The sequence below is a fragment of the Cataglyphis hispanica genome, chromosome 3, assembly GCF_021464435.1.
Source record: "Cataglyphis hispanica isolate Lineage 1 chromosome 3, ULB_Chis1_1.0, whole genome shotgun sequence".
In the NCBI taxonomy this organism is placed as follows: domain Eukaryota; kingdom Metazoa; phylum Arthropoda; class Insecta; order Hymenoptera; family Formicidae; genus Cataglyphis; species Cataglyphis hispanica.
In genome coordinates this window covers 173,655-194,662 of record NC_065956.1, presented here as the reverse complement: position 1 = coordinate 194,662, position 21,008 = coordinate 173,655, and the positions used below count along the sequence as shown (strand labels likewise).

General features: G+C 36.7%; 1 protein-coding gene across 2 annotated transcripts in view; it reads right to left on the bottom strand.

The window, feature by feature from the left end:
• LOC126859538 (prolyl 4-hydroxylase subunit alpha-2) overlaps positions 1–21,008 on the bottom strand; it is a 79,876-nt gene that overhangs the window by 42,497 nt on the left and 16,371 nt on the right. The window contains exon 2 of one of the 2 annotated variants that reach the window (XM_050610934.1): positions 15,076–15,148. The gene's annotated coding sequence lies outside the window, so the exon portion shown is untranslated. The remainder of the gene's footprint in view (positions 1–15,075; positions 15,149–21,008) is intronic. The other variant, XM_050610935.1, reaches the window with a different exon arrangement.

Sequence of the window (21,008 nt, the reverse complement as noted above, 5' to 3'; positions counted from 1 at the left end):
CGTTATTTCCGCTTTTCTGCGAGCTTCCTGAAAACGCGAGATAACATAATTTGCCGCGAGCTTGCCGGGCGATATCGCATGGACGCAGTTCTCATTGTTAATATTACACGTAGAGTACATGAAAGCGCATAATTAGGAATATTGCATAACAATAGCGTAGGTGATGCATCGCAATATGCGTTATAATTGTGCATGACAATTAAAAAGATTGCTTCTATCTCTTTGAATCTTTTCAACAATATCCGTTTGCCACAATTCAAATTAAAACTCTAATTTTTATTTCCAAAACACGTAAAGAATCGATTAAACTAATTATAAACTTGATTTCTTTTATACAATGTACAAATATTAATAGAAAAATCAATGGAAAAAAATGTATTTAAATTACTTTCCAATATAAACTTACGCCTAAAAGCATTCATCAACTTTTCATTGATTATCTATATTTGATTGATTTCATTAATTTATAATGATAAACCTATGTATAAATAAGAGAAAATAAAATATTAACGATTAGTAAATAATAATAACATTTGATGCTAATGTTTACGCAATATAATGAATCGTCTTTAATAAGAACTCCTTTCAAAAAAAGGGAAGAATCAGATTATCACATATGTATATATATATATATATATATATATGTATATATATGTATGTACATATATCCGGCAGCGCAACGAGAAATCCTGTCAAAGTCAAAGGTTATCAACCAAGGACCGCAGTTTATATGCACTCCTCGGAACAGCACCCAAGAGACACGTGACCCTATCTTCAGATTAGCATCCACGATAGCCTCGATGTCCAATGGAAATTCTCGATAACCACGCAAAAAAAAACATAACAGACGAAAAATAACATTACGGTTAAGAATATAATTTTAGAAAACGCGTATTTGTGAGATATGTAATTATTTTACCAAGAAAGATATACAATAATCTGCGTATATGCATATATATATATGCGTGTGTGTGTGTGTGTGTATGTATATCCTATTATACGCATCGTGCATTGTATAGATTGTATAAAATAGGTAACAATAGCGGTTATGTTTTTCAAGTAAACTACGGGGCTATTCTAAAACTTACCGCGTTACAGCCGTGCTAAGGAAGTTCGCGTCATGCCATAATACCTATTATAGCAGTATCGTAAAGACAATACGTTGCCAGTTAGCTCGTATGTACGTTCCTCGCAGTTGGAGAAGTTTTTAACGAGTCAGTATAATACAGTTAGTGTAATAGTTATTGAGAAAAAGAAATTTTCCATTACATTTTCATAAGTATATTTTTCAATTGTTCGTATTTATTTTGCTTTCAATTCGCGGTTATATTCAATCCAATATTACATTATACCGTGCCGATACCTCTCAACGCGAAATTGCGATACTGTGTAAGTGAGATGTGCATAGATCTCGTATCCAAACGGGAGAATTTCCTTTAGCCCCGCAGAGCGTCTCAAATATTGAAGACTACTGATTCGGAGAGATTCCCGAGAAGCTATGGGGAAACGAAAAAGCATCGACGGAGAGGGAAGCAACCCACAAGCGCGTGAAAATGTTCAGGTGTAACAAATCTCTTTGAAACAAACGTGTCTGAAAGTTTTTCGTATATCGCACTTATAAATTCCGGGCACTTGTGTTTTCTCAATTTGTTTCTTGATCGTAATATTAAAAGTTTGATTTATAAAACATGACTTTATCGATTTCATCTTTCAAAAGTGGGTAACGCTTGAAATATGATAAATATAGATATACAGAGATATAATTTTTTTCACAGAGAATTGAGAATTGCTAATATTCTGATAAAAAAAAATGAGTTTTGCAATATTTATTGTAATCCATCACCTTTACATTTTTTTTTTTAGTAATAAAACTTACGGAATTTACGTTATGTAGAATATCCAAGTATGTCTTTATAATTTTCCGTATATATGTGAGTATGTAAATATAACTTTCCGGTTATATCGGATTACATATATTTTTTCTCGAGAATCCATGTCATATTTTAACATATTTTCGCAATAATGAAGCATTAAAAGTTGCATATAATAATGCGACTATTTGAATAGACAGTTCTCTCGTTATCCAATTATCAATTTTATTATCAATTTATTTTTTAAATATGTATTTAAATTCGTGAAATATATCCTAGATGTCTTAAATACTCTCACATCCACACATATGCGCGCAGAGATCACATAAATATATTAAATGTTTTTTAGATATTTATTACAAGCTTAATTTAGATGATTCGGTATATATAAAAATTATATTTATAAGATAAAATAAATAGAATGCTAAATTAAATTCAAATGTCAATTTAATATATAAAACGTTTCTAAATTCGATTAATGCTAATTTTGTTCCTACTTGTATAACCAAGAATATAGCACGAGGATATTAAACATTTCTATCATACGATGCTTGTCGAAGAGAAGATTTTTTTTTTTATAGTTTACCGATTTTCCTTACGGCACGAGGTTATCCGGATCTGCTTCCTTGCCAAACTTATCGCGCCACTTATCGCGTGCCAAAAGCTATCCTCGAGCCATTTTTCCCTCCATCCCTCGATTTTCCTCTCTTCACGCGTCTTTACGGCCATTCTTTCCTTCATCCATCTATGTCTCCCTTGTATACCACCCACTTCACAATCTCGATAAAAGTGCGCGAAAAATTGCGCGACTGCAACAACATTGCACGCGATTGTGAAAGAAAGCAGCGCTTTTCTAAAAGCGGAGTAGGGAATCTGCGAGCAAGAATTTTATAACGGGATAAGCAAGCTATCACCGCTAAAACCGAGATTGCAAATTGCGAACTGCGGATCGCGGACAGGATAACGGGAAAAAATCACGGACGTGAAACGAAGGTAAACGGAGATTAGATCTAATTTTCGTATTTCCGTCCTGGCACGATGGTTGCCGATGGTTGTGCCATACACTATTACGAGAGCTGCTATTTTTTTCCGAGCCACTAAAAAAGCACGGCTCTTTTGTGATTACACCTCCACGATACGATGAGACAGAATTTATCGTAAGCAATTTGCGTGCGAAACGTGACGCAATAACACGTATTTTTTTTTTTATACTTAATCTTCTTTTTCTCTTCGCCCCTAACTGATATCTTTAGAAAATTGATGTTATCCAATTTCACCATCCCAAATACGGGGATTGCATCGCTATTAAAGGTATCGATAAAATAGAAAAATTTCACAAAGACAATTAATTTGCGGACAATTATGATAAATTTAATGACAAAATGACAAAAAAGGACGACAAATACACATAAATAAAAAGGGTTTTTCTGCGTATAAAAATAATTCTCTAGTAAAACAACAAGAAAATAAACAAGTGTTATTTTATTAAACGGATGAGAGATGTGCATCGGACGACGAAGCAATCAATACTCTACTACGTAATACTTTTTTGCTATTGCAAAATGAGTTTATCTGTTCCAAGGCAATCGTTACAATCGTGACAATAAGTCCACTCGTTATCGGGTCGCACGATCGTCGCTATGTCGTGGCCGATTGCGCCGAGAGAGGCGGTATTACCATAAAGCAGCGAAATTCATTGTCCCGAGCGTTTTTCCGTTCTATTAAGCCATTTCGTCGTATCGGGGCTCTCGTTTGCCGTCATTCGGCTTCTTCATCGCGTACAAGAGAATTCCATTAGTCGCCATCCGCGCTTTGAAGCGGCTTACTTACAGTTATATGTTGAAAATGAGTCTATATCTAGCTAATCCGGCATCCTTTACCATCCTCATCATTTTTCCTCTCTCCTTCGAGAGAGAGTGTGTATCGATAATACGCGAAGCTTACGTTCCCCCTCTCATTACGAGAAGTGAGAAAAGAATAATTCCGCGTCGATCTAATGTTCAACGCGATAAAATTATATCGCGCCGCGATATAAAACAATTCCCAAAGAAAGTCTCTTTTCAAACTTTTTATAAAAGTAATCCCTTCTCACGTAAAAGAGTGAAAAAACAAAAATTATGCTCGGGACACAAATCATTTAATTCAATCAAGTATTGTACTAATCAATGACGCGTTTAATTAAAATGATAATATTCAAGAGGCATATCGCCGCTTTTCTCGGGATTAATTACACCGTGCGCGTCAATCAAGCGCTCGGGAAATGTCCAAAGTTTCGATTACAGTTAGGCAAGTCATACACCGGCCGTCTGTCTCTCGAGATAAATGATATTGGACAGTTTTATACAAACTTTCCTTCCGCCTCACTCCCCTCCCCACGGTCCTACAGCCGAGTTCTTTGTAAGGAGTTTCCAAAGAGTAAGTTAAATTGCGCTCGCCCCGGGAAAACTGCCTGGTCAGCGTGCGCTCGTCGAAACTATAAACAACTGTAAATAACTATAAAGGAGACGCGCGGCGAGTGTACGTGCACGGATGGCGGGAGCGAAGGAGCGTATTTTACGGATTCAGCATGGAAAATCTTTTACGAGCAACCGATTAAGTTACATCGCTGCACGACATCCTCGTATCTTTTCTCCTTTATTTGTCCTTTCGCTCTATTGCCCGATATTTTAAATGCGCGACGAAAAAGAAAGGATTATGGATTATATATATGTTACGCGAATTTATTTGTCCTTTTATATCCCGTAAAAATTGGACGTCATAAAACGACGAATGAAAGGAAATTTTATGTCGCATTTATCTTGCAATTTCTCTTATTTATACGAGCACATTGTGTAGTGTATAATATGACAAAAGTAAATTTCTCTTATTTTTACCAATTCTTTTCTATTAATTTTATCTCGATACGCTTATTATCTCTAGAATAATTAGCTTATTTAATTCCGAAGCGTTACGCGGAAAATTGTAAGTTGATCACGTCCTCTGTGTAAATGCAGTAGCGGAAAATTACGCAGTAAAATTAATGGATTTCAGTCTAAATAATACGCCCAATTGTAATCGAGAGATTCTTTCGAGAGATCAGCTTGGCAAGGCGAACGTGGCCGATAAGGGAAGGTGCCCATCAACACGATGTTTAATTCGCGACGATGCTGGTGGCCAATTGGACGAAATCGTACCGTCAATTTCGGTTATCTGAGCGCCGCAGACTGCGCATTCTCCAGAATCGTATAATGGGGCCCGTGTTTTCTTACGTTGTAACGTATAAAATGCTGAATCGCCACCGGCGGCAGATCGCTTATCGCGCTGATGAGGCGAACAGAATGAACGCTCGATGCCGGAAAAATGGAAAAAAATTTTCCAACTACTCGCGTTCCCAACTGCACGGAAATAAATTTGACTAGTTGATTGAATTCGCCATATAATGTAGTAATATCAAGTATCAATGTATTAATATATATATATATATATATATATATATATATATATATATATATATATATATATATATAGGTGATTATAAAGCGCAAAATTAACAACAAAGTATTATATAAATAGATATAAAAGAGAGATGCTATATTTTATACTTAATTAAATAAATAATATGTATTATTTTGTCAGTGTTCTATCGTTTTTTCATTAACCAGACACTTATATACTACGTATGTGATATAGATTTGGTCGCCTGTACACGTTTCAACCAATCTCCCCTCTCACACACTCTCATAATCGGTTCGTTATTATATGCTGGCGCGACGGTATGCGAGAAAAAGAGGGAAACGCTTATGCAGAAGGAAAAAGGGAAACATGAGGGTGGATGGGGTACATACATCCCTCCAAATTCAACACAATAGGATACGCACAATGCGACCGTCGCCGTCGGACGAAGGCGAGAACGAGGGATTGCGTGAACGGCAGGCTGCGAAAAACGAGAAGAAGGGTCCGCACCGCTTCGCCCCAGCTTCTTTCGCAATCCGTGACGACGTCTCGCAATCCGTGAATGTTCTCGACGAGAACTTGACCCGCACCACTCGCCCCTCTCAATTTCTTTCTCGTGCGCCAATAAATAATAACGGTAGTTGAGGGAGGCGTTTTCCGCGTATGCCTTCGCATTCACTGGATACGAGAGAGAATTACGAAGATGATTGGAAAGGAGAAAGGCATTTCGTGCATTCAAAAACATTTCACATTGATTAATATACCACGCTAAAATTATCGAACAAACATCGTATTAATTAAAAGATAAAAATCAAACGTCAGGCAAGCGCCCGCACGATATTTTAAGCTACGAGCAAAAATATTCAAGCTATCGTACATGCGGAGAAACTGATTATCAGTCAACGACTTATTACCATCGTTCATAGTACTTGATAAATTAAAAAAAAAAAATATATATATATATATGCATTTGTATGTGTCTTTTTCTATAACTAAATAAAATTAAAAATACCTTCATTTCGTTTTATGATAATATTTTTTACACTTGGTCAAAGAAAGAGAGAGAGAAAGTTGTTAAATAATTTTAATCCGTTTTATTTGCTCGATATAGCCATCCGTTATCCTTTGCATTATTATGACAGTAGCCTGCGCGTCTTCCCCGCATGTTGATAACGAGATTTTCTTACGAGGTGATCCTAGCGTGACGTGGTGGTGCCGGATCGATATACCCCCCCTCCTATCGACTATTCGGCAGGCTGCCGGCGGATTTTACCGGAAATGACTGCTCCTCGTGCGTGTTCCGGCATTCAAGGCAGCCGCGCGGGTGCAACAAGATTTATCGCGAATTCTCGTGTCGCGATCTCGTTGCTGAGAACCGGTTAAGTTACGGATCTAAGGGCGACCGGATTCGCGCGAGTCTCGATCCCGCCATAAAGTGCAACGCTACACCCTCCATTCAAACTCTCCGACACAATGAGGATTATATTGTTAATTAAAGCAAACCCGATGAATCAAATGATAATGGATAGGTGCTGTTGTTCCTTTGGCATGTAGCACGCTAACGCGGATTATAGAGCGATCATAAATTCCCATATATGCAATAAGATACATTTTCTTATCGGAATTTTGAATTATTTTTTTTTTTTTTTCATGGTATTATAGCTTTGTCTCAAATTATTGCAATGTTGTTAATTGACTCAATAATAAAATATTAATTCTACTTTATTATTATCTATTTATAAATGTATTATAAATATATCTATCGATTAATGTATTAAAATTGAGAAACTTGTTAAATACGTTCCTTATATACGGCATTAGCAGCGAAATGGTGAAATAAGCATAATCGCCTCACCGCACACTTCTCGTTTAAAATGAAGATTCTATAATTTCCTCTTTCATCCTCCGTTAACAACCTGCATAAAATGCTGAATTGGCAGCACTCGCGCGTTCAATTTATTATCCGTGTCGCCAGCCAAAGAGTCTGAACGGCAGAGGCGAGCTGCTTTCTCTATCAATCGTCGGTCAGATTTTCAAGCCCCGATTCTCTCCCTCACATCCTCCTGCTGCCCGCCCGCGTATAATTCCGGCGTGTATTCGACCGGCATCCAATTCCCTCGTGTTCCATGGCGCGTTATCAGCGGTGGGAATAGGGTATCTAGGGATCGTTTGTCAATGCGCCAGCATCATATGATCGCGCGAAATCTACGGCCGGGAAAAAAACGTGCTGAATTTTAAGCACGTGCCGAATTTATCAACGACCGCGGCACGCAGGCGGTGCCTTTTGTCTTTGCAGACAGGACTTTTTGTAATTCCCTACTTTAATCTCAACGACTCTCCGACAGCTAATTTTAAACGACCGCTTTCAAGCTCCACCGGAAATAGAACACATTAAAAGTATCGCGACGAGGAAAAATATATGCACCATTATTTGAAAGAGCATTAAAAAAGCATCCAACAACTTAATTTCACGCAAAGATTCTCAAAGATAATAGATATCTTTGAAAATATCGATTTGCGCGTGACTCATTTGACGTACGTAAATATACGAAACATTCGATTAGACGAGTTCCTACTCTCAGAGAGCAATAATCTTTTTGGTGCGAAAAATCGCACAAACGTGTCACAAGAATTTCGTCGCAAAGCCGCATGATTACGTGAAGCGTGATTACAAGAGCACAACATTCCAAGTAGTAAAAACGGCGGGTTAATATCTGCAAACTCGGATTTTCTTTTGCAGCAAATCCCGCCAGCAGCACGCGAGCTTGTATCTCGGTCCCGCGGGCTCTTTGCTAAAGCTCCCGAAACACTAAAAGAAACTCTGTTATTTTCAAAGTTTTAATGCTCGGCGGTCTCCTCTGCCTACGCGCTTGCTCGTCTTCTCTCTTTTCCTCCTTCCTTCTCTCCACAGTTTTCTCTCTAGAAAAACGTTTCGAGAGAATGCGCGAGATAAATAAAAAGCGAGCGAAAGAAAAAGAGGAAAAAGGAGAGAAACACGTTCTCGACGATAATACGTACAAAGTAACCGAAGCGCACCGTCGTGATCCGTATTTCTTTCGACTTTGCCCAAATGCGAGTCTAGAGTGCGGCGTCACACTTTCGGTAGCACGGAAACTCATTTTCCACATCGGCGATCCTCGAAATTGTCGCGATGCATGAAACAGAAACGAGACGGACAACTATCTTTCCCGCGCGCTCCGTGTTTTCAATGTGACGACTCTGGCCGTTTTGCGTTACCGCAGCCAGAGTTCATAAAAATTCATCAAACGACTTTTTCTGCATTGGTCCATCGTGGAATTTCGACGGACATTCACCACCAAAAAAAAAATTAGTCTTCTTTAGTCAGGATTATTCGACGATATGCATCGTTATTTTCTTTTCTATAGAATTATTTCATATTGCTGTTTGTGACTTGACAAAAAAAAATTTATAGTACGAGTACCTTGAACGTGGGAGAAATATACATTTAATTGGGAGATGATGCAACATCATCATATTGAAAAAAATGTGACGAAAATACTGTAAAGAATATTACACATTTATGTTAAAATAAAAAAAAGTATATATATGTGTGCCATATAGGGGTTTTTTCCATTTTTATATAACGCACGACAAGTGACTCTGAAATATTCATATAAATTATTAACGTATTCCGCGCGCGAGGAACAATGTAGATAAATATCTCTACAAAATAAAATTAACAGCTATAAGTTAATCTTGATTACGATAAAAAATATGTTTAAACTCTACAAACATTTCATTTAAATGCGCGAAAATTTCGTCATCTATAACTTTTCGCCATGGAAATCATCCTCCGTCCATTTATCCGTTGTTTAATTTTCAAAAAGATCCGATAACAGAGCAAGAATGAAGACTGGCTGTCATAAATCGAAATGATACTCCGCGTTCTTCCCCGTGTGCACGTTTATATATCACACGTATTCTGTAAATTCTGGCAATGCCGCCGAGGAGCCGTTAGTCAAATCGAATCTGATCGCGTTACTTTCGCGACCGCACGACCTCGGGGCGTTGTTACTCTTGTCGCGGATCGCGTCTTATCGATATCTATGACCCCGATAAATCGAGAACAAGGATCCTCCTTCCCAGTTCGGTGACTGAAACTCGCATGTGGCGTACGAGCGATAAATCAAATCACGGAAGAAGAAAAAAAAAATACGAAAGCTTCATAAAATTTTTGCTTTGCAAAAAATTATTATACACTTATATATATCTCTCTTTTTTTTTGGAGTTCTTTATTTAATATTATATTAGGTGAAAAAATATTTTTTAATTGTTACTTATTTTTTCTTGTATGCAATTTAAATTAAAAAAAAAAAAAAGAAACGTTTTTATACATTCCGATCGAGTAATGAGCGAATGCACAGGTTTCGAACGTAAATCAAAGTATATTAAAGCGTAGACAAATATAAAAATTATAGCTCTCACAGATTATTTTTTTCACCCGCTGATTCTGCATAAAATTTAGATTCATCGCGGCACGCCGACATGTGCTCGACGAAAAATTAATTTTAATTCTCTCTTTTCCACTAACCCCTCTCCAAGTTTTTAATATTCGATTTAAATGTAGCGGATATTGTTCCATTGCGCTCCATTCTATACTTTTAATACATTCATACACCATTCGTCAGACAAAACTCCGAGAGTTTTAAAAACGAGGAAATATAGACATCTTTATATTGCTGAGCATCTAATTATTACTTTTCATATTCCGTATTTTCCGGTAAAATGGGCTTCCCCTTGTTTCGAGTAACATTGAAAAACGGACGTACTAGGTAAATGTAATATCTTTATTATATAAATCACTTTCCTCTCTTGTTCATTATCTTCATTGTTTCCTGCATACGCGATTTCATTGAACATGATATAAATATGTTACCAACAGTAATAAACATAGGATAAACTTTACATCCATCGTTATATTCAATATAAACACATTAGTAATATCTGTACAATGAAATAATGATGTAATGTACCTATTAATAAAATTTCTTTCTATTCTTTTTTCTCACTCTCTTCCTTTAAAAAGTGTACAGTAAAAAACATGATACAAGAAACATTTATCTTATTTTAAAAAGTTATTAGATATTGTTCCGGATAAAATAACAGCGCCACGAGAACGAAAGTACAACGCGGAAAATCTTTTCCTTTTTCAAATTGAGGCACGCTTTCAGCGTGCCATTTTTGTTACCGTGCTGTAACAAAATTTCTTGTCGCAAAGTGCCCGTACGTTAAGGTTGGGTGAATCTTTATAGTCATGTACAAGGCACTTATTCGGAGCGGCAAGTGGAAAAAAGCATGTGGAAATAATTAACAAGTTTTTTAATATTTAATTGCCGCGCGCACAATCTGCTAACACAATCGATTTTTTTTTTTTATAAGAAAAAAGCAAACTAATTTCACCCAACGTTAGTTAAAACAATAGCGAGTTTGCGAGACGTTAAATGTATACCAGCTCGAGCACGCAAAAATTAAAAAGATCAGTGGTAAGCAACATTTATATAAGCACATAAAACTAAAAAAAAAGAATATTTATATAAATAACGCTTTTTTGAAATAACTTTCTCGATTGTAAGTAAACGCAGCAAAGAGAAAACATCTTTTTATATAATAATCACTTAAAATTTTCAAATGTCACTTTAGTCCTAATCATAACTGCATTACAATATTATTTGAATTCAACCTAATTGAGAAAATGAAATTATTATCAAAATGTAACAGATATTTATCTATTAAATATGACAAAAATAATAATAGTAATATTTCAATGTGTCAATGCAATTATGCAAGATAATATTATTTTGTCTGTTATTTTCTGCTTTAAACCTGACACTATCGAGGGAAATGTATAATACGCCGTGGTCTCGGGCTTTCCGTAACATTGCTACGACACTGAATGGTAGGGAAAAATCGGGACGAAGGCGGAATAGTGGCAAGAGAGCGACATGGAAGTCACGTAGGCGCCGCTTTGGTCCGACAATGATGACGGAGGCAGTTGCTGCTGTTGTAGCAGTCGTCGAGGCATCGAATTATCGCAAAGTTCCCGCCACTGCGTCTGAATACGAATGAATATATCGAGAAAATCGCACATACATCGACGAGGAATGGACATTCGGGTGGAAAATAGTTTGCTAGCACGAGAGGAATTCCTATCGCTAATCGGACTAGGAAATTCTCGCACAAATATTAATATTCGACTGTAGTGACAAGAGTCACTACAGAAATTCGTCGTGAACAGAGCTCTAACAGTTTGTAATATTACCTTTTAATTTTACAAAATTGCAACGGAGTTTAATTAATTTTCGCCTTTAAGAAGTGTAGAAATCAAGAAATCTCTTTAAATGCTTTGTATAGAAAAATCAATTTATGTATATATGCACTTGGAAAGTTTTTAAAGTAATGATTTCTCTCTGTAAGGTCTTAAGATTTTAAAAAAATTTCTGAAATGAGTTCTATAAATAGAAAAAAAGATGTGAAAGAAAATAATAGATCGTTGAAAATATTGAGACCTGGCATTTTCAGAGTTAATTAATAATTATAACATTAATTAATTCCAATACACACACTAATATTTCATTTTATGTATACATACATATTCTATATAATTCATTTATGAAATTGTGTAAGCATTCGGAAAGGAAAGATATTGGAACAAATATTTCAAAAAATATTATCATGCGGGTTTACTTTTTTTCAGACGCTTGCGTGTAAACGTAATATGACGCGATGTAACAACGAATGAATGGAACTCAAAGCGCAGAGAAAACTATGCGTGGGTGCAACGATTGAATTAATTTATCGCTCGACAACGTTACTCACTCTTCCAAGATCTGAAAAGGCAACAATGTTTCTCTCTTGTTAAATACCAGATCAGTGAATATGAGCACATTTGAGAAATGTAGACTATTAAAAATGATCATTCAATATTATTTAAATAAAGCAAAATTTTTTTCCGTATCTAATAAGTATAAATATATAGAAAATATATTTAACGTGCATTGACTAAAATTAATTGAAATAATAATGCACGGAACAAGTATTGTATTAAAATATGAGCAAAAATGTGAATCTAAAAGATACGTACGTCGTAGGAGAAAAATAAATATTAGCATATAAATAAACATATTGTTTCACCTTAATCATTTTTACTTCCATACAAAAAACAATTTTCTTAAATATCTTGAATTTCTATTTTAAATATATCATTTAGAGAACCTCTGTACGCAAAATCTACAAAAATATAAGATTTGGGAAAGTAAAATTAAATCTGTAATATTTTTCTTTTGTTAGACTCTTCCTCTTGTTACAATACTCGCCTTATAAATATTCCAATATTTCAAATAAATATTTTTGAATACAGATATTCATCTAAAATATTTAAGATATCCAAAGTGATTTTATTCGATTTGCATGACTATTTAAATATTTAAAATTCTATTCAAAATACTAATTCATATCAGCGAATAAATTATTATATCGAAAAATGCTCCGATCGCTTAAAATTCCCAACATACGAGAGAAATTCTTTTCTTGTCATCCATTGCGTTTGCAAATTCAGCGTCGCGCCTTTTTCGGTTATTCGCATTTCCAGACGCTTCTTCTTCCTCCACTCGCACACAATCTCTCTCTCTCTCTCTCTCTCTCTCTCTCTGCCTCTCTTTGCAATCCCGTATGTCTCACGTGACCGTGCGTGCGCGAGAAACACGCGTTATCGTAATCTGCTTTCCGAGCGTATCGTCGTCCTCTGCCGCGGTACTGGCATAACGTAATCTTCGCCTCGTCTTTCCGGTCACGTCGAAGTCAAGAGAAGAAGAAAAAAAAAAAGGAAAGAATTCGAAAGCGGGCGCGCCTCTGCCGTCGTTGGTGTTACTCGATACTTGCCGAGATTGAAAATTCCGCTTCGTACTTCATCATCGCGTTCCCTCGATTTAAAATCCAGAACAAACTATTTACAAGTTTCGAAATTTTTTATTGCGATTAACTTTACAACTATATCAATTACATTGTTGCGCCAATAACTATTCTTCGACATATTCATCAACTACATATAGCATATATATATATATATATATCGATGTGTGTGTACGAATAGTTATGTAATTTAAGAAAAACGATTGTTTAAAATAATCTGTCCTTAATTATTATATAAACATTCATTCCTCAAAGTAATCCATGTTCCATAAAACCGCACACAATTATGTGACCGCCGCACATGATTTCATAATTGATTTATCAAGATATAATATTAATGAACAATTAGAGATTATTTCGATTATTAAATTAGATATTTTTGCGAACTAGAAAGTCGCGACACAAATTCATTTTTGCAGGCTCATGCCGTTTAATTGAAAGCCGAGCCGAATGACTTTCAACTGTTACATCATTCGATTACGCATATTAAAGTGACGGATCGACGACGGTAAACAACGCAGCGCTGCCGCTGGCCGATATTACGTTTGATCCAATATCGCATTTCGTCCAATTACGGATGCACTCTAATTTACACCTCTCGGTGTCCTCTCGCCGGCAAGCTAACAAAAACCGGCCTTGTGGCAGCCGCGAAATGAACTATCGATTTTGCATTAGTTATATATAACGCGCGACGGACGCCTAGTTTCGCGTTCTCTATGTGTGTGTTTAATATGCTTGTGTTTTGGTAAACATCGAAAGATAGATCGTCATTGACCATTTCCGATGGCAAGTCGCGGCACAATACCAACCATTCATCACTATGCTTTGACGTTATGCATCACTTGCCATTAATTTTCCCATATCTTTATACATATGTAGTTCTTTCAGATATTGTCAATCCCTGTAATCTGATGCCAATTAATTTAACTCGTAGGTGCAAATCATGCTTCCATCACAGATTTCCGCGTATATTACTCGACATCTTTTTCCATTCATTGTGCTTTCTCGAACGCAAAAGTTTTTATTTCCCAATCGACAATTGCGAAATATCGACGACGCCGGGATTGGGGCAAGTTTCCTGAAAATTAAAGCGCGCTCACAACAGCATGCCAAGTTTAACCGGACGTGCGTGAGCAAACAGAGATAACTATATCGATGCCCCTCTTTTTTCATCTCTTCCCCTCCTCTCTTCGAGGCAAAAGGCGTGGGAGAAGGCAGGGCAATTGCAAGCGCAGTGAAGGGGGTGAAACGAAGAGGGGCACGATTTTCTCCTCCTCTCTTCCCTCTCGGTGAGAGATATTTATTATCCCGCAGAGTCGTTGTTATCGTCAACGATTATACAGTTAAAATGCGAAATTATGAGCCGCGACTTTGATGGGGAAAAATAGATTCTGTACGTTTTCCGCAATAGAACAGACTTTTCCAGAACGGGCTATGTGCAAGAATAAAATTATCCGCTCGCATGCAAAACGCGATTGGCGGCGCAATAGCGTGTTTCTCCAATAAATCAGTATGCTAATTAATAAGACGTTTATTAATACGCAATATACTGATCTGAGATCTGTGACTTTAACGTTGAATCCTCTGGCGAGTACAATATCAATGTTTTTTCCTTCTTGGGTATTATTTTTAGAGACCGCATTGTCTGAATATATACAGCATTAAAAATATAATATATATTTAAATGTGTATATAAATCCAAGAGCTCATACTCTTCACATATCAAAAATGTAGAGGCGCATGTAGAGAAATATTATGTTTTTATCAAAAAATAACTCACAAAATAACTCAATAAATGTGAGTAATTTAGTGTCAACGCTATATTATAAATAAGAGTACATACCTCGTCGTTCTTGTGACTGCAAAGTATTTTCTTCTTTCAGCCTTATCAGCCCTATCAAAAAGAGTGTATAAATCTGAAACACATAAAGATGATATAAAATTATTGTTTATTCTTGGAATTTGTTGCTTCACGTGATTTCTTAATATTATACAAATAATCATTATAAATTTAAAAATTTTCATACATTATTTTTCAATTAATGGAATGATGTAGAAAATAAATATATAAAATTAAATATACGAAATGTGAGATTTGCATATCCAATCTTATAGCCTAATAATTCTAGGAAAACAAATTGTGTCGTTCCGTTAACACCACCGAGTCAAATAAAAAATAAATATTCCAATACACATTGCCAGAAATCTCTCCCCCGGGCTCTTTTTACCTTCTTTCTCCCTTTGACAAAAACGACGCAGCACGTGCAGTTGTAATTACTTTTTCCTATACGGATCGTCACGATTCTCTTTGCAAAGTAGCTTCCCCTTCCCTTTTATCCCCAGTAAAGGATACGATTTGTACGGAAATTAGAATTCTCGCGCGATAAGATTGCGCGCGCAATATATTTATCAGTGGACCACGGTAAAATCCACGTGGGAAGATACGTCGTTAAAAGCAGGGTAATAGAAGTATGTCTACTGCCGCATATCCGGACAGTGAGAAAGAAAAGAAAAAGAGAAAAAAAAAGGGCAAAAGAATGGAATCGGGTGGGTGGAACATTTGTCAATGTTGCACCCCTCACCTTGGCCAAGACCAAGAGAAAAGGAGAGAGCGAGAAATAAAGAAAGAAAGAAAGAAAGAAAGAGAGAGAGAGAAATGTACGAGACGGTTACATACACGCGAACAGTGTGCGAACGCGCACTCTACGTACAGTACAGGGCTTTTCAACGAGGTCCCTTGAAATATGGGATCTGCTGGACAAAGCGGGGCTTTTCCTCTCTCTCTCTCTCTCTCTCTCTCGGTCCCGTAGGACCTTCTGATAACCCTCGAAAGTGAATGTAGTCTGGAGCTCAGGCTCAGAGAGCGAGAGCGAGAGAGAGACAAAGAGAGAAACAGAGAGTGGGAGGGGGGGGGAGAGGGGAGGGGAGCAAAACATCGCGTGTGCAGCACAGCCTCCGGGGAACAGTCAGCGGCTGCGTCGACCGGATGTGATATATACCGCGCGTCTGGTTCTCTCTCGCTATTTTTCCGCGGCAATCGGTTACTTCCATGGGAAATTAACTGACGTTTCTCCTTTTTTTTTTTTTCTTTTCGATCTCCAAGTCGCCATCATCACTGGTAGTGGCTCTATCGCCAAACGATGCGACTGGACCGTGGTCTCCACAATGGCAGCTTTTGTTTCCGGCCATTGTCGATATCTTCCGGTTAAACTAGCTAGTCTGGCGACCGTGCAAATCGGCTCCGGGCGTGTACCAACAATGAACGGTATTTGATCACTAATTTAACGTACCGTTCTTCTCTTTATCGTCAACATCGCGCAAAGCTACGTCACAGTTTTGGAATATTTTAGTTTAATACGTATGATCAAAGTCACGTCAAGTCGATTTCATCAATAATACTTAACAATTATCGAGTTGAAAATATTTCTTTACTTTTCAATACTTATCTCATAAAATTGAATAAATCAAATTTTAATTGTTGAAAAAAATACTATATTCTCATATTTAGCATATTGGCAAAAAGCATATTGACGTTGTTTACCCTGCGAGAAAAGAAAGTTTTGTTATCGTAAAAATTTAAGAACTGCTGTATGTTTGACGAAAATCTCTGCTACTATAAACGATAATGTCAATGACGCGGAGGCGCCTTTTAAACGGCGTGGCGGGTGCCTTTTGACGCCCTGAGATCGGCGATTGAATTTTACAACTGTATAAATACGGCGACGCGTCGTCAAGTGAGAACATTTCGTGAACGTGAGCTTTCTTCTCTTTGCTCCTTCCTTCGTTTCTTCTTTTTTCTTTTTTTTTTCGTTTACTCCAGGCGAGAAAACGACGACGACGCCGAGGGGGCATGAAAAAGAAGGCATTTTCTCGTTGCAAGATTTACGGCGTCCAAGTATCGACGAGAGGGCGAACGAGAGCGCGCAGAGCTTCAAGGAGTTTTCCAGTCTGAATCGCTGGAAAATCGACGGTGACGAGAGTGTCCCCCCGTATCTATTTTGCTGTCCGTTTCTTTCTCCGGCGGGCCGGTTCACGAGCGCGCGCACGAGGTTAATTTTTAAAGTTCCAGACGAACGAAACGAAAGCAGAGTCTCACGTTTCAAGCTCGTGCTCTCGATTTTGAGGCCAACGAGATTATTGATTCTTCGCTATTGCTGGCTCGATTCGAGCTCGAAAAGATAGAGACTAGCAAGTTTATTATTTTTAGAAGAGATTAGTAAGTTTACTATTTTCAGAATATAGTCTGTATAATTAACAACCTATGAATTAATTCGTATTCATATTCATATTCATTTAATACGTATATTATTAGATGTAGATATGTTGTTTTCTTAAAAAAATGTGATTAATAATTAATTAAATGTTATAAAGTTTCTCATTGATAAGTAATCAATTTTATCAAATTTGTCAATATTTTAATAAATTTGCTTTCAAAATGTTTAATATATATATATATATATATATGAATAGAGTAAAAGAAGAAAGAAAACCGTGTTCATATCTACAAGGAATATCAACGTTCAATGAACATATGAATTTTTTTAGGGTTACACGTGTCTGGAAAAGTTCGATATCGCAGCGCGTATCCGTGCTTGGCGTATTCATGCGGTTACAAGAGAAAATCCGCGGCACATCCGCCGCGATTCAGCTCACATTTCCGCTTCTCCTCTTCGACTGGCTATATAACCAAGTTAATTTTAAAAAGCCCGAGACGAACGAATCGTTCGGCTCACCTCCTTTCTCTCCGTGCCATCCCCCCGCTACCCTCAGGCTCAATTTCACGTTAGAATTATCGATTGTATGCGATCGAGTTTCGTCAAGTCTCGACAACTTCGACTTATACAGGGAGCAGATAGAATGACAGGGATAAAGGGGAAAGGGAGTGCAGAAAATTGAACGAACGAGTTCGAACACATTTTACAAGACACGACCAACCAACTTTATTTACTTGAAACTTGGATTTTCAATCTCGCTCCAGTCTATCTCGGCCATGTCAAATATGAATATTGATTATAGTGACAGATATTGATTATATATAAAATCTTGGAGGAAAAGAAATTTTCGACGAATGCAATGCACACACACACACACTAACTTCGCACTAACTTCGGTATTGTTGAAATTCCTTATGACGTCATATTCGGCATAAAAATGAGCATTGAAAAATGAGATGGATTTCGAAAAAAAAAAGACGCGTGCTGCGAAAGGATAATGCCAAGGACTTGGCTATCAGGATCAAGCGCGACGATGGATTTACGGTGCTCGAGTGGTCCTTTACGGTCGAGCTAGCAGACTCTGTCTCTAGGATGCTTGTGAACCCCGAGGCGAGGATTGTTCAGCTAGTGTCACGAGAAGCGATTTAAGCTCGATCCTAGCTGTGGATTACCGCGAGATCCTTCGACCCGGACCGAAGCGAGTTAGGATTACAGAACCTCGTTTGATGCCAAACTCGATCCACACGCTCCACACTCCTACCATTGCGCCGCGCCGGACAGTGCCGATTATTCTCGCGCCATTTTGTCACGGCTAACAGTCTAATACATAATTAAAATATGTACTTTCAAAAAAAAAAAAATAGAGATATATTTAAATAATATCAATAGATAAATTTGTAAGTCATTAACAATATTGCAATGTTTTTGATTTTTTAGTTGATAATCTAATACTTGAGTACTGGTACCATTTGTTATACTATATAATATTTATTTTATATAGAAAATCATGTTTCTCCCATAAAAAAGCAATTTTTGTAGATCATTTCTGTGCCCAAAATTTCTTTCATTTTCTGTAAGCCTTCTGCAAGTGAAAATGTCGGTAGAAAAAAATGATCGTGGCGAATTGCGCTACTTTATATATATATATATATATATATATATATATATATATATATATATATATATATATATAAATGGAATGTCCGCCTTTCCAATTCCTTCTTTCCGTAAAAGTTCGCAGTAATATTTTATCCATCCACTTCACCTTTTCGGAACCACGTAATATCGTGCGTCAAAAATAAATCGCGAACGTTACGTTACCGCTGGATGCTAGGGAATAAAAAAAAAAAACGGCGAAGAAATTCAGCAATCAAACCTGCAAATCTCCCGGGCAAATATTTTCATTTGTTCGCGAATGGTAGTTGAAAATTGGGGTGGTTGAATAATGACTGCGCGAATCAAGGAAACGCGAGGAAAAATAAATATCCGAGAAAAAAATGTGAATCGGCGGAGTGAAAGATAAATGAATAGAAATACAAAGAGAAACAAATTTGAAGGAAAGTGGAAAGAGCTTAAAAAAATTGCATTCTTATTTGTAGAACATATGCAGAGATAGACATATAAAATAGGAATAATGAGAAAGACAAACATTCTCGCGCATCATAAATGGCGTGTGTTGCGCGGTAAAATCACGCTCACGCACGAGAAATAAAATTACATATTTTTTCTTTATGGATTTTAATATATATTAGGCAATTATTATTATCCATTAAAATTCCGTTTTTCAACCCTTACCCTTCCTTTATCTGCTCTGCAAAAACGTGATTCTTACTGTAAGATACTTTATTCTGTCGCTGTAGCAATTAATTAAGTTGCCATGTCTCTTTAGACGTTGCTGGTATAATTTAACGAAGCCCGGTGACTGGAAACTAGCTCGCGAGCTAGCAATGAAATTATTGTCGCTCGCACGACGAATTTCATCGGCCGCTTCTAATTAGGAAAACGACGAGCGACGAGCGATGAATACGAAACTTGGTAAATTGTATCTCAATCGGTTTCCCATATGCGTAAACTGCAGGATTAAACGAAAATTAACACGCAAACGAATATTCGATACACCGGAATACAAAACTTTCCTTGAATTTGAACGTTGAATAAAATAATAATGATGATGCGCATATAAGTATGTTTATCGATGCACATTCACATTCCGAACAAATATTGATTTTAAAAATAATTTCTTTAATCATTCAAATTAAAATTAGACTTCTCTTTAATTATAATATTAATATAATTTTTTTATGTTTTACAATCAATTAGAGAAAGAAGAATATACATATTATCGATCAACAATTTGACATGGTACGCGCGTGCGCTAAGAATTTTTAACGTGAAAAGCTTAATAAAAAGTATTTTTATTACCGATTTCCTGCCATGGTACATCGCGTCGGTCGGAGGGATTTTATCGCTCCTCGGAAAAGAGCGTATCAGATAATTTAAAGTACCGGTACACCCGGTAAACGGGGGGCGCAAACGACTTTATCGGGATGAAAGTCCCCTTATTTGCATCAGAATCGGCGCTGCTATAAATATCCGTAATTCTCAAGATCATTGCTAGATGGGACAGATGATTAATTCGCTACACGCACATTCGCGTAAAGTTTGTGCGATGCGTGGGGTAAAATAAGTGGTCCGCCGTCGTGCGTGAAATGACTTGCGCGTCACGACTTGCGAATTAATTAAAATACTTTGTGACAATGGTATTTAAATACTTTTCTCTCCGCAAAATGAAAAATCATTGAATACGATCGAGTCTCTAACGAGAGAAATACACGTGTGAAATTTCTTTTATTTGTAAAATCAATCAGATATTTCAAATAAAATTTTACAAACATATATTATTTTATGTTAATATTTTTCATATAATTTGATAAAAGAAAAATAGCTTAATAAATAATTTTATTTTATATTTCAAAAATGTACAATTTTGCCCTGCTTTGTGGCATACTTACGTTACATCTTGTGGTTAATTTAGTGAATTTATAAATCATAGATAATACAT